This window comes from Nyctereutes procyonoides, unplaced genomic scaffold (assembly GCF_905146905.1).
Source record: "Nyctereutes procyonoides isolate TBG_1078 unplaced genomic scaffold, NYPRO_anot_genome, whole genome shotgun sequence".
NCBI lineage: Eukaryota > Metazoa > Chordata > Mammalia > Carnivora > Canidae > Nyctereutes > Nyctereutes procyonoides.
In genome coordinates this window covers 33,559,198-33,565,197 of record NW_026575135.1, presented here as the reverse complement: position 1 = coordinate 33,565,197, position 6,000 = coordinate 33,559,198, and positions in this window count along the sequence as shown.

Below are 6,000 nucleotides of genomic sequence, written 5' to 3'. Positions count from 1 at the left end.
CGGGGATCCTGCAGGGGCTGTGAGCCTGGCTGGGCTGGGCAAGTGTGGGAACCGCGGCTCCAGCTTCTCTGAGCATCTTCCCTCGTGCGTGGGGCTTAAATAGGCAACAGGCGCGTTTTCAATTTCTGAACGTCTCCCTCACTTTCTACTTCTCTTTTTGCTTTCCCTTATGCACTTTCTACTTGAGAGCGTGGGTTTCCCACCCAATTTTTTTTATTGCCTCTTTACTTCAGTGACTTTGATTATTATTGTAACTGAACCTTCCATGAAAACTTAGTAACACAGATATACAATATATATATTTATGTTGTGTTTATACCCCTGCTTTATACATAAAAAAGAAAGTGTAAATTTTGCTGTTTATTCAACTCAGGGTATAGAATGACTAAAAATTTAATCCTGAAAGTTAAATTTGGGGGTACTGATGCTTCACTGGATAACTAGATTTGATTAGCAACTTCTAATTTTTACTCACACACTTGAAATATAAAAAGTACATTTGCAAATTAAGAATTTCTAGGAAGACATAATAATGATGTCAATGTACTTAAATATTTAGAATCATTTCAAATTGCTTACAGCAATTGAAAAATTAATTTCTTTACTTCGCATATGTTTTTAGGGTGCTGAATTATTGCGGCTTTGAACAGAAAGTGCTTTTTAACTTCACCTCCGATGAGATATTCATCATGTTGTTAAATTTTTTTCTCTTTAGCAGTAGATAGAATTACTGATGTGTGGGATAAATTTTGCAGCATTAAGTCATAACATACCATCTATTTGTATTAAATTTCCAAAGCCCACCTCTCAACAAGGCTCAAACATCAGCAATGTCCTCAGGACTGCCAATGGAGGTTCACAAGTAAGCAAAATTTACCCCTCCCAGTGTGACTTTGAGATCCAGGAAATGATGGAGAGAAAGTCCTCTAATTCTAGGCTATTCAGTTAGCCCTGCAAAATATCTTGCAGACATTGTGTGTATCTTCCACAAATTCAGTGTCATTGTTTCTTGTGTGCTACTCAGTAAAACCCAATAAAAGACAATAAACTACTGAGGACTAAGGTTTTGTTAGACCGCTCCCAGGCTGAGCTTCAGAGTACCACAAACCTTGTAATGTTAAAGATTTGTTCACAATCCTAAAACTACTGGTTACACCTTGGAGGCAATTGTAACAACTTACCACTGGTGGAGGAATGATGGTAATCGGAGAGACTCTGCAGATACAGAAGGAGAGAGGATGTGAAAAAATGCAGTAACTTCTCACTTTTGCTGTGAACATAACTGCTATTTTTAGAAAGTATATTTTTGTAAAAGTTCATAAAAGCCATGGAAATTGGCTTATTACACTAACAGAGTCAGTTCATTCCAGGAAAGAAAGAGGTGTTTTGTTTTTTTTGCTTTTGTTTTGCTCTGGAGGAACGAACATTTGGCCAGGGGACATACTTCTACATAGAACACAAGTCCCCTCTCCAGACTAGCTCACTGTCTTAGTCCATCCTGGCCAGTGGAGGGCACTCATCTCTTGTAAATATTGTGCAGGGCCACTGTACAGCAGTCTCCTGTTTCTATTTCCTTTTTGCTACAGCTACACTTACATCACTGCAGCAGGGACATTCACTCTGGTCCAAAAATAGTCACCAGGAGAAAAAAAGAGAACAAGGCTTCTCCTATGAGAGTTTCTAAAAAACCTAGAAATTTCAAACAACTTTTGCTCTTACTTGGTGGCTTTGTAATGGGAAATAAAACTGCCAGAGAGAAACCGCAACGGAAATGGAAGCAGCTGTGTGAATGGGAAGGAGAGTCACAGAGCTGGGCAGAGCTCACTGGGGGTTTCTACACTGCGGGGAGGGAAACTGTGTGATTTGAGAGAGAAAGGATGGGATCTGGGGAAACAGGGAGGAAGGGGGAATGTGCTGTATCGGAATGTATAGGGGATGTGTACCTACATATAGTGCATATGTGTACATAGTATATTATTGTGGAAAGAGTAATATACAATTGATGAGCCACCCGTTCTCAACCAGGTATTTTAGACCATCAGCAGTTTATAGTCAGTTATAAAGAGAAATCTAGGAGAAGTTCACTATTCTCTCAGAGATCTCTGAAAAAAATAAAAAACAAGAAAACAGCCATCATCTGTTAAATTCTCGCTCAATGGAAGATACTAGATACCTTTAAATGTGCTACTTCGTTGTTACTCACAACAGCTCTAGGAATATTCCTACTCTATATTTGGGTAAACAGTTTCAGAGAGCTCAAGAGAGTTTCTCAGGAGCAAACAACTAGATTCATGGCAGAATCCAGAGACCTTGCATAATCCTATAGCACATGTCATAAATTACTCCTTAAGACTCATCTTGGGAAATTCTCAAGCTTCTCTTCTTCCATCCTTTCTGAAGATCAGTCTTCCCTGGTTGTGTCCCACTTACACCAGCTGCACTATCTCTGTGCCCCTTGCAGGCTCTTCTTCTTTTTCTCAGCCTTAAAAGTTGAAGTTTTTTTTTGAGCTTTAGAGCATCTTCTCATTCCACACTCAACTCAGAAGGAAGGACATTCAGTCCTGTGCTTTGATGTCCAAATATGCAACCGACCATTGCAATTTAATGTCTCCAGGAGGTACACAGTTGAAGATCCCAGATTCACATAGGCCTCTACCAGTGGGAAGTCTGCTCTTCCCTCTCCCTGACCTCCCTCATTCAAGCTCCTGCTGAAAGGAATCCTGTGTGCTCTACCTCTCATTGTACCATGAAACATAAATGGAATGCATTAAGCTTGATGGCTGCTTTTACATCTCTTTCCTCTTCCAAATGGAAAGCACCAAAAGAATGGGCTTTCCTTTTTTCACCTCGATATTCTCAGAAGTATAACAATGTAACCTAGAAATAAACAGTTTTAATATATAACTATATATTAACAGTTTAATATATAACTGACTGGAAAAGTGAGTGCGTTGAATTCCCCATGGATTCTCCAGGATGGGTTTCAAATTCAGGCTACTTCTTCTCTTAAGAATAAAAAAATCCAAAATGTCTTCAGGAGAAAAAAATTCATAAATTAAACAAGAAAATAACTTAATAAAAGACAAAGGTGGAAATAGTTTGTTTTATCTGAACACACTATTAAGTGAACATAGTATTATAAGAAAAAATATTTTATTTTTTTAAGTATCTTAGATACCCTACATATTGTGGCATAAATCATGGGAAAGATGTATATATGAATACATTGACCCCTCAGCACATAGTCACAGTAATTTTCAATTCCTGCTCTGATATTTTCGAAATTTCTAGGATATCTTAGTCTCATTCTGATGCATGTTCAGTCTCTTCAAACTGTACTTTTCGCCAAAATGTTTGACGTGTGTTTGTGGACAGCTGATCGGGATGTACCTGGTAAAAGGAACTACAGAAAATTGGCCTGTAGGTGAGGTTTTATGTTTCTCCTGCTAGCAATTGGGGTGAGCTTACAGTTTGTTGCAGCCAAGCTGTCAGAGGCTACATTCCTCTGGTGTCCCTGCTTCTGTGTCACCTAGAGCCTTCTTTTTTTTTTTTAATAATAAATTTATTTTTTATTGGTGTTCAATTTGCTAACATACAGAATAACACCCAGTGCTCATCCCGTCAAGTGCCCCCCTCAGTGCCTGTCACCCATTCACCGCCACCCCCGCCCTCCTCCCCTTCCACCACCCCTAGTTCATTTCCCAGAGTTAGGAGTCTTCAGACACTGGCTGTCCTTTTCAGTTGTAATCGCAGTATTATGTGGGAATCCTGTTGATGTGCTGATAGGTATGGGGAAAAAGGGTGCTCTACAAACCCAGATTTCAGGGTCACGCTTTAAGTGAGCCTGTGCTCCTGGCTGTGTCATTCCCAAGAGCTCCTCAGCTTTTCTGCCACCCTGCTGGGAAGACAGGAGAGTTACAGTGGCTTGGGATCCTGATAGCCCTTGCCTCAGGTCAATTAGGCTCTGGAAGGTTTCCCTGAGGAAAGGCCTTTGGTAAGGACAAGTGGAGACTAGGAGTATTTCCTAGTGATTACTTCTCCCCTCCCGCTGCTGGAAAAGCCATCAGATTTTTCTCTGATGTACAGAGGGGGATCCCTAGTGGGGATTCTGAAGGCAAAGCTCACAAACCTGTGGGCCTCACTAGGTCTGGAGCCCCGGAGCTTGTAACTTTCCAGGTGGAGGACACAGAGCCTGAAACAAGCTTCAGTTCCAGATTGTGTTCCTACCAGTACCTGCTCCTGGTAAGGTGTGGTTCTCTGTATCCTCCTCTTCCTCCAGTTCCCAGGGTGAGGCTGGCCCTGTGAGCTCAACTGGGAATGGATCTAAGAAGGGCTGTTGTTTTCCAATTGTCTTGCATTTTGTCGTTGTTGTTGCTGCTGTGAGGTCAGGACTAAGTTTCTAACTGGTTACGTGTTGAACAAGACACCCGAGGATCCTGGGATATGTGAACATGAGAACGACCTCCTGTAACTGTCTCCGAGGGAGGGATGCCCTTACACGGACTCATTTCCACAGAAGCACTGTAACCTCAGGTTGAGTCATTTAGCTCAGTGCATTCTATGACTGAAGCAGAAAGAGAGTCCTTAGAAAGACTGAACACATGGGCATGTGACCTGGTGCTGGAGTACAGAAGATCATTTCCAGGTCCCTTTCCCACTTTCTTCCTTTTTCAATTTTCCCTTTCCTACTTTCCTCATTTTAGTAGGAAGAGAAGTATCCCATGATTCGGACTCAGACCCCTGCCCAGGACAGTCGCTCTGTTTCTCTCTGTCAGATGGAGAGGGAATCATGGCCCTCAACCCCAGGGGAGACTCTGGGCTCCCAAGGCAGGCAGCACACAGGTGTCGGGGCTTCCAGTGCCCCCTGGAGCCCCAGTGGAGTGTGGCCAGCAGGGCCGGGGCCAGGCAGCACACAGGGGTGGAAGGAGCGAAGGGGTGAAGGTGTGCTGGAGGGTCTCCTGGAGGACAGAGGTGGCCCGGACCCCCTGGAACTGGTGGCCACCCACCATGTCCCAGGGGAGATGTCCCTCGTCAGGAGAAGGGACACAGCTTCCTCCTCTGTGTCAGAGGCAGCAGGTCTCCGTGTGAAGCCGCCCGGCTGGGACGCAGGTCACAGCCCAGAGGGGAGCTGTTGCCACAAGGAACCAGCAGGTGTCCGCAGGGGGACCTGGGGCTCCCGGGGGCCTGGGTGAGCAGTGAGGGGGTGACATGGCCACCAGTTCCTCTCAAGGTCTTTCTATACAAGTCTCTTAAAGAGAACACGGTACTTTTCATTTGTAGAATGTTCCTGTACACTTCTTAGGCCTTATAATCTTCGTTTGCTTTTCTTTACCTATGCTTTACGTGAGTTCGAATAGAGAGGAAGACATCACCCACTTATTATTTTTTCATTTTTTCATTGAAGTCTCATCTGCCCAACACTTGAGATGTTTCTATGTAAATGGAGTCAAAGTTTTCGAATGAGAAAAAAGTTCGTGTTACCGTCACACGTGTGCGGCTTGTCCTTGCTCCGACAACATTGCACCTCTGCTCCGGGTCCCGTGTTCACTCTTCATTTCTGCACCTCGGCCTGTTGCCTCGTCCCTCTGCACCTGTCCTCTTCAGAAAGGACTTGTTCCACCTGTCTGACCAGCACCCGGGGAAGGTCTGCCCTGTCCACAGCTCTGTCATTGGCCAGCGTTCCTAGGAATTGCTCAGGATACAATGACTGAGGAGGAATATGCTCAGATTCTGTGCACAAAACAAGACTTTCCCGGGTGGCCCCCTGGCAGGGCTGTGCCGGGGCCTCGACTGGCCTTTCCCCCTCTCCCCACCTCCTTCTGCTGAAGACGCACCAGTTCCTTCCCCTAACTCCTGGCTGGTTTCCTAAGGCTTTGAGGTGCACATGGGGCTTCCAGTTGGAGCTTCAGCCACTTGTCTGTATGACCTTCCCGGGGCAGCACCTCATCCCTCCACCCAGCGCAGGTTTCATCTTACCCTGTGGTGGCATGTCCACAGCCA